Here is a 15,141-nt window from a genome sequence, read left to right on the forward strand (position 1 = left end):
CATCAAAAAATACCCCTTCAAAATGCTTCTGACACCGTTTAGATGATTCTCATGTAAAATGACCCCTTAAATCAAAATATGACCACTATTTTCCCCCATCACTCCCCCTCCCCCCCCACCTTTGATATCGCGCCCCCTAATTTTATTCTTTTTTTGGCAGTTACATAGGAATTATTTATATTTGATAGGAAAAAAAGCATTGTATTCACCATTATTATTTTTCTGAAAGATTAGAGAAGTGTATAGTTCTAGAGCATGAACATTTGTGGCAAGTTGGGACACTCAAGCAAGTACCCCCCCCCCCAAAAAAAAAAAAAAAATCTAAAAATTCTCACAATTTTTTTTTTTTTTTGGAAAAGGTTCGTTTTTTAATTTTTTCACTTATTTTCTTGGTGTAAAACCAAGTATTTTACTCACTTCCCATGCCCAAAATTTCAATTACATTTACAGATATAATTAAGATTTTAAATGAAGTTAAGTATACTTATAATATGGATTAATATATTTTTATATTTCAACGGGTATTGCACCCATTGTTTATCATCATTCGACCAAATGCTTTGAAAGTATCGTAACATTTAATCAATCGTGTCCACGTCAGATTTTGTTTTGTTATAAAACAAAATAATTGTGACTTTTGGTTGCTCCAGAGTTGCGTTTGTTATGATATATAGTGGGAAACAATATTATGGTTCTTTTCCTTTTTGTTGATGAACAAACATATTGTTACATCGTGAGTGATACCGAATTTGGAATTTCGTATCTCTCGATATGTAGACAATAATATTTCAGTTGGAATATATTATCTGTCTTTTCTTATTTGAGTATACCTACGAATGTCAGATGGCATGACAGCAAAGGTGGAACAAATGACAGTGAGGATAAAAATTACAGATAATATTTTTCGATGTAACGGGCCACATGTACGAACTTCGCGGGCCCCATGTGGTCCACGGGCTGTAAGCTGAACATCATTGGTATGAATAAATGAAATCACTATGAAATACCAAAGCGTAAGACCTAATACATCCAGCATTACAAAAAAACTGCAGAAACACATTTTTTCTAACGGACCATTTAGTGTGTAATGCAAATATAAAATGTTGGAAAAACAAAAAGCAATTTTGCTTTTTGGTAAAAACAAGCTACACACATTTCCCACAATGAGGGTGAAAGAAAACGTCTCAATTAAATAGAAGAGACGTCAAAAAAAAAAAAAAAAAATTTCCTACTCTAAATCTTTAAAATTCAACATGGGTACCCGGTTATTGAGAGTATGGGAAAATTTTGGTCATTGACGCTAGGGTTAAAACCATTTTCTGAGATCTGAAACTATATCAATTTCAGACCTATAATCATGTATCAGACTCTTTTCTATGCTGTATTTTTATGCTAAACTACCATGCAATGTTTTCAACTATAAAATATCCCCCTCCCTCAAACTGCAAAGTTTTACATACTAAAATATCCCTTATTTATTAACTTTTCTTTTACACATTTTGGAGTCTAGTGCTGTGAACGTGTCTCACTCTGCCATAACTAGTGAAATTGAAATGACCATATTTACACTATAGAAATAATTTCAATGTTCAAAATTAATGTTTAAGGCCTCTAAATGCACACGTTTTAATGAAAAAATGATCAACAATTATGACTTAAAACATTCAGGAACCTCCCCTACTTTATTAGCTAAACAAGATAGGTAGAGTCCTGGTTATTTGCCATAAACATGATGATGGAATAACGAAGAAAGCTAAAATTAGTCCAGTAAAATTAGCCGAAGAAAAAGACCTTACTTGAAAAAATGAAACCCCAAGGTTTTTCTTCACCTTAAACTTTGTTATATCCTCCTAAACGACACCTTAAAAGTCCTCAGCTTTCTGCTGTACGTTTCCCCCTTTTTGGGGGGAGGGGAAGAAGGGGGAGAGGTTTAATTTTGCTATCTTGAAAAGTGGGTTATCATTTCTAACGTATTTTTTTTTTTTTTTATATACTGAATCGATTGACCATAGCCAAATCAATATATAAATATTTAAAGAGTTTTTGGCCCAAAAACCATGTTTTAAAACAGATTAGGAAACATTTCTTTTGATGTAACTTTAAGAATTTTTCTTCAAAAAGATTAACTACTTTAAATTTTCCTCATGCAAAGTTTTGTTCCATCTTAATAAATGATAACTTTAAAAAAGAGCAGTCCCCCCCCCCCTCAAGGACATGCACAGAAATTTTGGGGGCCCGTCAAATGACTTTTCTGGGCCCCCCTCCATATTATTTACTCTTATAATTCACGCCTAGTTTTCAAAATGTTGGGCGCCCTTTAGGCTCGTTCCCAGGCCAACAGGTGTCCCACCTTCCCCCTTGTGCATGCCCCTGCACACATCCTTTTTTTTTTTTTTTTTTTCAAGGGGGGAGGATTTGAAATGAAATATGTAGGCAAGTAACGCATTGCTGTATACGTAATTTTTTACGCCAAAACGAAAAAAAAAAAACTGCAATCTAATACTTCTAATACTAATCTTTACGCTGAGACAAATGCGATAAGAATTAAGTTCCGAAGATACTTGTTTTAGCAGTTAGAAATGATTTTATACACGAAATTGCCAGGTGTTTCCAGCATCAATTAACTTTATAGCAATAAATATTTCTACAGAGGCATTTTATAAAAGATAGCCCCTGAGCAGTCTACTTACCCTTTCTTTAAAATCAAATTTATAGGTTATCTTCCTCTAGTGTTATGTGTCAAAAGGAGGTAAAAATGAGGACCGAGAGAAACAGCCATGTATTGAAATATTCACATATACTAGCGGAGTTGTTTCTCTGCAAGCCAAGTTGCGAATACGCACGTAATAATCAACGATGTTACTATCAGGGGTGTTTGTGAGTTCATCAAAATATACCTGAAAGTTTCAAAGCGAGAACGGGGGGGGGGGGGTAATCTTTGGCTCCTAATACTTAAGTGCACCTTTGCCAAAGTATTATATAGTTCTGAGTAAAAATATTGTGTGTACATTTGATTCAGTTTTTAATGGATTACAAAATTACTTTTGGGGTGGTGTTATACAAATTATCATGACATTTGTCCATCTTAAGGGATAGGTGTCCATCTTAAGGGTCTTGCAGGTATATTTGATGAGTATTATATAATTTTAAAAAATTGCGGAGTTTGGGAGATAAAAGCATAACCAAAAAAAATACATAATTCCGGTATTTTCGGACATAAAAATACCGGAAATACGCCCGAAAATACCGGAACACAATCAACCCTGTACTATGCTTATTGATCTACTGTCTGACCACGGATTGTATGGAAAGACAAACATCCGTTTTACAGGCGGAAATGGACAAATGTATGATTTTTTACCGATGTCAGCTTTTGCAGAAGCAGAGTCTCATACAAATGAGCGGAATACGCGCATCAAATTTTTACTTTTCCCCCTTATTCACATAGATTCGTCTTATCTGGACGTTTGAGAATTCCATACAATCCGTGGTTGGACAGTACTGTTGTTCCAACGAATTTGTGTATTGAAAAGAACTGATGATGAGCTTGACTTGATGTGAATGCTTGAATTTTGAGCTGGATCCACATTCTTGGTTTCTTTTTGATGAAATCACGATTTTAGACTACCTGCGGCTACGTAAACGAAACTGGGAAGCTTCAGTGGATCCTTAGGGAATTTTTTCGACATTAAAATCTGAAAAACACAATTATACACGACTATCTTCGTGTAGACCAAGCACTTTTTTGGTGGTCTCTGTAGTTGAAAACCTCATAGTTTTAGCCATTGTTTAAAACAATTTCTGGCATTCGGGCAAGGGGCGGCCTAGTTGGCCTGAGGGCCACCGAAATTCTGGCCAATTTCCTAGAGCCGGATCCTTAGTTTCCGAATAGGCTGATATGGCTCCTCGTCGGGCGGTGATTGCAGTGATAACTTAGGTCTTTTTCTTCACTTTATACATTTCAAGTATTATACAAGGGGCCGTGGTAGCCTGATCGGTAGAGTGTCGGATTCGGGGCCGCAGGGTCCTGAGTTCGAACCTCGATGGTCGAAGATCCACCGTCGTCATTAAAGGGGACTGGGCGACGTTAAATATGCTCGTGGTCTCAATGTCCTCCAAGTGAAACGATACCTCTGGGGGTGCTAGCTATTAGCTCCTGGTCTAGTTCCAAATTCTCATTAACTGTTCGATCCGGTGATGGTGCTGCCATCTATCGGTATAAAAAATAATGGAGGCAAGGCACTTAGTATGCAGTCCTCGACATAAATACAGTTGTAGTCAGTTGTGACTCGGAATCGAAGTATTATATAGTGTGTTCCGTTTTAACTTGCAAGACCTTTATCTTCGTAACCGTTAGTCCTAGATGTATACTTCCCATTGCAAAAATGTTCAAAATCATATGCAGGGTTAAGATATTGAAAGTTTGAAGTGAATATAAAGATAAGTCACAAAATACAGAATTGAACTTTTTATACGGGCCCCATGTCCCCTAACTTATATTTAGGGAAATAAGCTGCATTGAAAAACAATTCTAACACAAAAAGTTTGAAATTAGTGTGACCAATATTCACCGAGAATATAGCATTTAGCATGTTTTTTAAAATTATATGTGTGCATAAAGTGTGAATTTTCAAATTGTTCGAGGTTTTGTTGTGTGTTTTTGCGTATCACGGCATAATATTTACATTTATTTTTGAATATAGCAATGAAAAAATATAAATACCTTGTTTTTCTTACTTTGACGACCTGTTATTCTTCTGAAAAGGCGGTGAATTCCAATCTCATCTCTTGTGTCGTCCCTTAAAACTTTAAAATGGAATATCTCCCTGAGTTTTGGTAGCACAAATGTCAAGTTTTTTGTGCTTGTAATATCGTTTTATGGAAATTATTTCCTTAAATATAAATTAGGGAACCTGGAACCAGTATAAAAAGTTAAATTTTGTATTTTTTGACTTTGTTTTTGCTTCAAACTTTCAATATCTTAACTCTGCATCTGATTTTGAACATTTTTGCACTTGGAATTATACACCTAGGACTAACGGTTGCGAAAATAAAGGTCTTGCAGGATAAAACGGAACACCCTGTATATCCTATGCTTTTTATCATTTCCTTTTTTAAACTTTCTTTTTCTACATTCTAATGCTCGGAGCAACTGGTCTGTTTACTTATTATAATGTTTCAAATCATACCAACTGTATTTTAACGTTTTTAATTTTTAATTTAAAATATATTTCGGTGGCCTATGTATTTTTGATCATCTAGCTGTGTTTTTTTTCCCCCGTGACAATATTTTAATTAAAAAATTAGAAATGCAAATGCGTCGCAGGCCAGGGGTAGATTTATAGTCTATTCAAGGGGTGGTGATTGAAAACCGCAAAAGCCCCCCACCCCCCTACGCGTTATGTAGAAGGGGCTAGGGAGTCAATTGCCTTCCCCCTCCCGGGCTTTGAAAAATTAATGTTTTTACGTGTCAGTGAACTTTGTTTTTGTTGTTTTGCGATAAAAATTTGCCTTGAACCCCTACTGGAAGAATTCGAAATGACGGGCCTGTACCCCATCCTACCCCCAACTTCGCTAGCACGATGAGCGATAGCGATGATGTGTCGATTGGTTCGTTGGTCTGTAGCAAATTTAATTTTCCGTGATAAAAATATAAATACGCACAAACAGTAATTCCACTACGGCATTTTCCGTGGAAAAATTTTCAATAAACTGAAAACATTTAATTTTTTTTAATTAAAACTTAAAACGAGCAAGCAGAAATCAATTAAGAAAGTATCTTGAAATCACCAGAACACATAGCCTAATATTCTTTTTTTCACAGGATAAATTATGTATTATATTTTTCCCTTTTTCTTATTTGAAAAATAAATAAAAGTATTTACTTACACCGCGTTTCGAAATAAGTAGGCTTACCATGTCAGTGTAATACTGCGCTTTGAAATAGGCCTCATTTTTTCGTAAATACATGTTAGGAGTTATTTGTAGCAATTGGTGCATTAGCGTTAAATTAGTATAAAGTATTTTTTTTTTTTTAAAGTCTTGCTGCAGAATTGCACCAATCTATCTCTGATAAGATGACATCTGATGCGCGAGGGAATAAACTAATTCATTTGTTAAAACAGGGGCGGAGAAAACTGAGTTGCTTTGCAGTAACCCGTTTTTTACGAAGTGCCAATCAAATGTTTTTTTCGCTTTCAGCCCATGACCTAAACATAAAAGAGCTCGTCAAGGAGTTCATAACAGAGGGCAATCCCATTCAGCATCATCATATTTTTTTGTTACATTATGAACATATAGTTACAATTCTATAAGCAGTAATTATTTCTGTGATTAATTTGTCTAAATTTGGCGTTTATTAAATTATCTTTCATCAAAAATTATTGTAGTAACGTAACCTGTAAATAGTTTCTTGTAATGAATATACAGCCCCTGTACATTCGGCTGAAGTATACGGTCCCCTCATTTCTGAATGATAAAATTTGTTAATGGAAAGAAATAAGGTAGAGGTAGAACCGTCTACGATTTTTTGGAATATTTGAGAGATCTCTTTCGATGTCTATAAATAGCGTGCCGCATGATAAAAAATGAGTCTCGATTGAGAATTTGTACTGAGAGTGTATTAGCTCTGTTTATCGCGAGGCATTTCGCTGTGTTGTTTTTCGTATTTGGACGTAAATACGTGTGTAGCCGTTGACTTTACGGTGTAGATTGATATTTGCTTAATTGCTGATGATTAATTTAGCAGTTGTTAACGATCTTTCCTGTACATAGTGTAAATAAATTTCCTGTGTTTTTCTCAAGAACTGTGTCGTCCTTTCAAGGAAGTGGACGTCGCAGCGGATCCGTAACAATATAGACGACTATACGGCGTTATGTTGATGGAATTGACTGTCTATTTCAAGTTACGATTTCACATGAAATGGGGAATTTAACGACACATCAGCAACTTTGCTACAAAAATTATCTTGCAAAGCTATTAAAAAGAAGAGGGGAAAAAAAGGGGCCCCCCTTCCCCTCAAATAGTGATAAAATGATGATCACCCCCCAGGGTTGGGAACCACTGTTCTAAACCATAGTAACGTCTTTTATCATAAAAAGAATAGTGTAGTCCTGGAAGAAAAAGGTGGAAAGACACATATACAAATATAAAAATTATAAAAGTTCGAAAGGGGGGGGGGAGGGAGGCAGGGGTCATGTCGTAGACTACGCCCTTAAAATTTTTACGGAGGTTGTTCTGAGGGGTGTTTTTTTTTCTTTTTGGAGGGACTCTTGCTTTTGGATGGAAGCTTCGCAGCATTTAGTGGGGGGTGCCCTTGCTCTATGGGGGCAGGCCCTCCTGGGAGGGGGCGAACTTAGATTCAAATTAAAAAGTGGGTAACGCCCTTCCTCCTTGACTACACGAACTGTCAAAAATTCATTTAAAGCAAATTTGCAGAATTTACTTGATTAAAAATAGTAGCGATTGCTACTATTTTTAATGTAATTGTCAATTAATTTTGTTAATTGAAGTAATTTCTTCATTTTCATATTATTGGTTTCAGAAAATGAAGGTCATGGAGGGGGAGGTCGCCTCCAGTGCTACCCTAGTAAATCCGCCACTGTCGCATCCCCCACAGAGCTATCAAATTTGTGTATCTATTCATATATATTTTTTAATTAAAGTTGCCCCGGATTTGTAAAATGTACTGAATTTTTTTTCGTTAAAAAAATGTTTGTAACGCACATTTCGTCAACCCTTAATTAAATAATCTTAATACAGAAATTCGATGTTTCTAAATAATATTTTAAGATTTAAAATTTTGCGGAACAATACTTTTTATTTGTTTCATTCAGTTCATTCATTCATTATTAACTTTTTTCTTGCATTTCTAACATAAAATTGAAATGGGATTGGAGGATAGGGGGGTCAGCACCCTCAATACACTTTTTGAAGATGCCCCTAAAGTACACTCTAAAAACGCCTCGTGGACACTTATGATTTTATACTTAATGCAGATTCTTCTCAGGATTCCCTACTATAGATAGACCTGGCGCTGGCGCCTTCAAATTTGGTGGGTCTACAATCTTTTATTCATTAAAATAGTATTTCGACTTTAAAAAATAATAATAAGTTTAATATAGCAGCGTATAGTTTGACAGCGGATTGTATGTAATTTGGCAATCTGCCAAGTAAAGACTATTCCATCTGAATGAATCTAACAGGGGAGAAGGGAAAATAACGATGGGATATAGATGCACGCGTTTTATAATGTCACTAGTGCCTTATTCATTTATTGCATTCTCTAAAATAAAATAAGGGAAAACAAAAATAGCTACCATGGAAACAATAAAAAGAGAAGACAAAATTTTCATTTCGTTCAGGAACGTAAAAGCAAAATGGTAAGCTCAAAACTTTGTTGTGAATAAATAAATCAATTAATTTTTGCCGTGAGAATATAGATCGAATATACTTTAGATTAAAAAAAAAATGTTGCTGAGAGCATATTTTCATTTTTACAAAACTAAGGCTGAATAATAGAGAGGCAAAAGTCCACATCTGTAACAAACCAACTAACACCCCTATAAACTAATAGATACGTCCATTTCCGCCTATAAACCGGATATTAGCCTTTCCATGTAATCGATGGTCAGACAGTACCTTGTGACCTCACACGTCCTTCAGGTGATCACCCAATCGCCCGATTACCTAATCCAATCCTGAAAAGAGCCCATTGGATGTGAGCTCGAGCCTTGCATGTAGGTTAAGAAAATAATCCGACAGCTTTTGAAACTTTATTAACACAACTTTCATTCACCAGGAACATACTGTCTGACCACGGATTGCATGGAAAGACAAACATCCGTTTTACAGCCGGAAATGGACGAATCTATTATTTTTAGCGATGTCAGCTTTTGCAGAGGCAGAGTCTCATTCAAATGAGCGGAATACACGCATCAAATATTTACTTTTCCGCCTCATTCAGATAGATTCGTCTCATCTGGACGTTTGAAAATTCCATACAATCCGTGGTTGGACAGTAAGACATTATTTTACAACAGCACATGATAAAACGCTTTCTTTCTTTGTCGTTTTCTTCATTTTACTTTCAGGTGAGAAGTGAAGTCCGTCGAAATGATTGGGTAAAGCAAACCCGCTTACACTGTAAAATCGATTCAGAAACGTTCCTGGAAAATATTAGGCAGCTGATATGTGCCCAATTTCACCCAGTAATGTATCTCACAGAAACCAGGAATGCTTTCCGCTAAAACTCAGTAACCTTCTTAAAATTATCCTGAGAAATCCTAGAAAGCTTTCCGTTTAAAGCCAGTCGTGTCTCTAGACTTGAAAGTAATCTTAGGTAGGGATAATAAAACAGCTCTATAAGCAGTATTGCAATCATGGCCAAAGCTAAGCCAGAATTGCAAGTAATGATGGCAATTACTTGCACAGCTAAGTAGTCCCAGGACTTTTTCGCTCCCTTCGGGAGCTTAAATAGCCCTGGCTAAGGCTCCTATATAAGGGGAGCTGACTTATCCGACATTTTGGTTCCAAAATTATCGGGCGAAAAAAATAAACATTTGTACAAAAGCCTCATTGCAGAAAACTGGTGTCCAAACTTTAGGTGTGTTGCCCGATTGATGTTTGATTATTTTATTCTGTGGATGAATACAATTTAATTAATACAAATTAAAAACAAATAAGGTATGAAAATGAGGTTTATTACCGTAAACATTTCCCGATACATTTTAGCTGAATTTGTAAACGAAGTTATCTTTCAAAATTTACCTAAAGTGACATTTTACTCAACTTATCATCAATTATTTTACGACTTAGCAACCAGCGAATATTATGACGTATTTATAAATACTAGAAACGAGGTTGGATCCAATTCTGTCTTGGAACCAAAATGTCGGATAAGTCAGCCTGTCTTTTTCAAGGGGCTCTAGCCCGGACAACCCGTAAGTGAAACGAAGTCGATACACCTTATAAATACTCTCAGTTAATCTTTAAACTGGGAGCTATAAATATTTTTTACAACAGAGAGAAGTCTGCTTTTTTGCAACTTGCATCCATTCAGGAAACTTTTTGACAACGATACTTGATATTTCCAGGAAGTGGATAAAAACCATTGAAATCCCGAAACGTTACACGGAAACATTCAGTAACGTTTCTGAATTTTTTTAAAGTGTATAAGACTTGTTAAACTTCGAAAAAAGTGTTCTGTGTCGGAATAAAATTGGAATAGAGCAGCAATAAGACGGTTTATTGCAACAAGGAAGCCCGTGGCGTACCCACGGAGGGGGCTATGGGCTTAAGCCCCTCCCAGAGGTCAGATGAAACTCAGAAAGGGAAATAACCTCCATGACCAGACCAAAGAGAAGGCCTAAAATTGCGTCTTATGACCTTTAATTTTGGGAATTTTACAAAATATTTGAAAATTACTCTTCTTAAAATACGGCTGCTGTAAGATTCTTTTACCAACAATCGACCTTTCTCCCCTACAGAGTAGTCAGCCTCTTTCTTTTTAAAAAGAGATATTTGTTGCAGCTTTCTTTATTCAATGTTTTTTTCTTAATTTGAGCATAATTAAAAGTTGGTGTGTGTCTTTTATGATTTGGAAATTTAAACTGATTTTGTGGTTCGGTAGACAGAGAGAGAACGCACTGAGAGCAGGAGAGCGCAATTTTATTCTTCCCTGAAATTTTATAAAGTTGATTTATAATTAAAATAAAAACTGTGTAATAAAACTTAACTGATACGAAATTTAAAAACAAAATTTGCATAAATCTGGGAAAGGTAGAAAAACACTGATTTTGCCTCTCAATTCACGTATCAGTTCCTTAAAAAAATTCTAGCCCCTCCCAGGAAAAAATCCTGAGTGCGCCACTGAAGGAAGTGATCCCGTTACAAAATAACTGATCTTAGTTGATTGTAAATCACCTTCTAGCTTCTAGACCAATATCACCGACCTTTTTATACCCGAGGGACGCATCTCGTATTATGATGAATCTCGCGGGACAAAACAAGTATCTTTACATAGTATAAAATGAAGTGTCCAAAAAGCGTCTGTTTGTTTGAACTCCCAAAACTCGAGAACTACCCGGCCGATTTCGCTGAAATTTTCACAATTTGTTCCTTTAAGTCCTGAGAAGGTTTGCAGACCAGTTCGAAAAAAATTCGATGAATAGTTCTTTTATTATTCCAATTTAGGCCCAATTTTCACATAAATACTCGCAATTAGTAATATTATATATCGTTGGAAAGAGAAGAATTTTCCGCGTTCTACGCAATTTGTTCCAACGCTCTAACTTAATTGCGGCGGGAGTTATTTACGTTTTTAGCTCGAATTTGTTTAGGCTCAGCTGAAATTTAGGCACTACTTTCTTCATTAAATTTATCAATAAAAAGTGAAGGAATCGTCCTACAGTTTTCTTTTTGACACCATTGAAAAGAGCTGTTTTTTTTACTCCAGATCTAACTCGACCTCTGGTCGGAAGTTTAACCCTCTATCTCCATTAGAAAAAAAGTTACAAGCGAATTAAATGAAGTTCAAAAATCTGTTCTCTATTCAAGTTTTTAACCATTTTATTTTGCGTTTCCACGGTAACGCTTTTTGAATCCATTATTTGCATCTTTCTCATTTTCAATTCTGAAACTCATTTTATTTTGTGTTTCCATGGTCACGCTTTTTAAATCCATCTTTCTCATTTTATTTTAATTTCTTAAAAGTATTTTAATATCTGTCGTCATTGTTTGGAGGGGAAATTTTGCATGATGATTTTTTTTTCTTTTATTTATGCCTTTTTTGTTGAATATACGTCACTTGACACAATTTTTGTTTTCAAAATAGACCGGGCAAAGCCGGGCAACGCAGCTAGTAAAGTGTAAATAAATAATTGATTTTTCTGATTCTGGATAATATTCAGAAATACGAAATAGGGAGCGACATAAACCAAAAACTGCTCTCATCATCACTGCATGCTTATTTTATTGATACGAACTTTTCATCTGTTTTTTAGAAACCATACTCTGACCATTTTGCTCCAGATTGGCGAACAGTAATTCTCATTACCGATTAAAAATGACCTGTTGTTTCAGAAGTTTCTTGAATCTAGTTTCGGATTCGCAACATTGGGGATTGCAACTGGTTACAGGGATCAGTTTCGCGGACCACATATGGCTAATACACTGAAAAAAAATTCCGAAACGTGACTGATAATTTCCGTAGAACAATTCGGGATTTCCAAAGTTTTCATCTATTTCCTGTAAAAATTAAGCATCTTTGTCAAAAAGTTTCCTGAATTGCCACAAGTTCCACGAATGCACACTTCTCACTGTTGTTAAAATTACTTTTAGCTGCTAGTTTAAAAATTAACTGAGCCTATTTATTAAGTGTGTCGGCTTCCGTTCGATTACGGTCTATCCAGATTAATTAAGCTCCCAATTATGAGTGACTAAGCCCCTGGATTCCGTAGCTTTGCAAGAAATGCGGGAAAGGAGATGCTTAGTACTCACTTGAATTTCTATCTCAGCTTTGGTCACGGTGGCAGTACTGCTTTTGGAGTTGTTTGCTTGGTAAACCAGGAAGGTGCCAAGCACAAGTTGTAATTTTAAACTTACCATGCCTGGACCTGACCGGTCCAGGCATGGTAAGTTTAACCTGGTAAATCATACCTGGACCTGACCGGTCCAGGTATGACTACAAGGGCGCCCATATGCAAAATTGTAGGGGGGGGGGGCTCAGATATTTCCCCCATGGTTTAGCAGATATTTTCCCCATGGAAACCGATTTCAGGACAGATTAGAGTCATTAAAATTTGACATTATTAATAACTTATTCATTACTTGCTGGATCAAACTGCTTTGACTCGCCTGAGCACAGGTCATCTAAAAACCCTCAGATTTTCCCATGGTAATAGGAATTTCCCAGTTTGCACCAAATGTCTGAAGAGGCCACTGCACAACATCTGATTTTTTGTGTTGGTTTGGTACTCGAGAATCTACTGAAGAGACCTGCTTCTGTCTTGAGGTTGATTAAGGCGAGCAATCTCATGGATCTGATCTGATTCAAAGCAGAGAGATAAGAGAACAGAACAGAGAGATAAGAAGAAGAAGATTACTTGTGCTGGAGAAGAAATGTTTTTACATTTTTGCAAAGAAAAAATAAGTACCAAAAGCAAGGAAGTTCTAATTTCTAAGGGGGGGGGGGGATTGGCCCGAGCCCCCTCTTGCTCCCTATATGGGCGCTTTTGCATGACTGGCTTTAACCGGTTATAGTTCTGAATTCTCTTAGGTAGATTCTAAGATAATTTCAGGAATGTTACTGAATTTTAACGGAAAACGTTCTTGTTTTTTACAAGATAGGATAGTTCTGTATTCTCTTAGATTCTAAGATAATTTCAGGAATGTTACTGAATTTTAACGGAAAACGTTCTTGTTTTTTACAAGAAAGGATAGCTCTGAATTCTCTTAGATAGATTCTAAGATAATTTCAGGAATGTGACTGAATTTTAACGGAAAACGTTCTTGTTTTTTACAAGATAGGAGAGTTCTGAATTCTCTTAGATTCTAAGATAATTTCAGGAATGTTACTGAATTTTAACGGAAAACGTTCCTTTTTTTTACAAGATACGATAGTTCTGAATTCTCTTAGATTCTAAGATAATTTCAGGAATGATACTGAATTTTAACGGAAAACGTTCCTGTTTTTTACAAGATAGGATAGTTCTGAATTCTCTTAGAATCTAAGATAATTTCAGGAATGTTACTGAAGTTTAACGGAAAACGTTCCTGTTTTTTACAAGATAGGATAGTTCTGTTTCTCTTAGATTCTAAGATAATTTCAGGAATGTTACTGAATTTTAACGGAAAACGTTCCTGTTTTTTACAAGAAAGGATAGTTCTGAATTCTCTTAGATAGATTCTAAGATAATTTCAGGAATGTTACTGAATTTTAACGGAAAACGTTCCTGTTTTTTACAAGATAGGAGAGTTCTGAATTCTCTTAGATTCTAAGATAATTTCAGGAATGTTACTGAAGTTTAACGGAAAACGTTCCTTTTTTTTACAAGATAGGATAGTTCTGAATTCTCTTAGATTCTAAGATAATTTCAGGAATGTTACTGAATTTTAACGGAAAACGTTCCTTTTTTTTACAAGATAGGATAGTTCTGAATTCTCTTAGATTCTAAGATAATTTCAGGAATGGTACTGAATTTTAACGGAAAACGTTCCTGTTTTTTACAAGATAGGATAGTTCTGAATTCTCTTAGATTCTAAGATAATTTCAGGAATGTTACTGAAGTTTAACGGAAAACGTTCCTGTTTTTTACAAGATAGGAGAGTTCTGAATTCTCTTAGATTCTAAGATAATTTCAGGAATGTTACTGAATTTTAACGGAAAACGTTCCTGTTTTTTACAAGATAGGATAGTTCTGAATTCTCTTAGATTCTAAGATAATTTCAGGAATGTTACCGAATTTTAACGGAAAACGTTCCTTTTTTTTACAAGATAGGATAGTTCTGAATTCTCTTAGATTCTAAGATAATTTCAGGAATGTTACTGAATTTTAACGGAAAACGTTCCTTTTTTTTACAAGATAGGATAGTTCTGAATTCTCTTAGATTCTAAGATAATTTCAGGAATGGTACTGAATTTTAACGGAAAACGTTCCTGTTTTTTACAAGATAGGATAGTTCTGAATTCTCTTAGATTCTAAGATAATTTCAGGAATGTTACTGAATTTTAACGGAAAACGTTCCTGTTTTTTACAAGATATGCTACTGACACAAATTGGACCATTAGCTGCTCATTATTTTCCAGGAGTGCTTTTGAGTTGTTTTTACAGTGTAGGCAGTAGGTTAAACACTGCTGTTTTACGCGAATTCAAGCGATTTTCAACCTTTCAAAATGTCTTTGCTCCTTTCTAATTCATGGTGCAGGAACATTTAAACCGGGATCTGCTAAACTTATATTACGAGGAACTGATACATTTGAAGTTTGCTGTTTTATGCAATGTATAACTTAGCTGAGTCTGCATGGGGAGTTTAAGAGGTGTTCAAGCAAAAAAGTAAAAAGAGGTTTTTTTCTGTACTGTATTGGTACAAATTTGTTCCACACTTTGCCAAGTTTTAACTAATTTACCTGGACACTCCTA

Source organism: Uloborus diversus, chromosome 8, assembly GCF_026930045.1.
Source record: "Uloborus diversus isolate 005 chromosome 8, Udiv.v.3.1, whole genome shotgun sequence".
NCBI classification, from domain to species: domain Eukaryota; kingdom Metazoa; phylum Arthropoda; class Arachnida; order Araneae; family Uloboridae; genus Uloborus; species Uloborus diversus.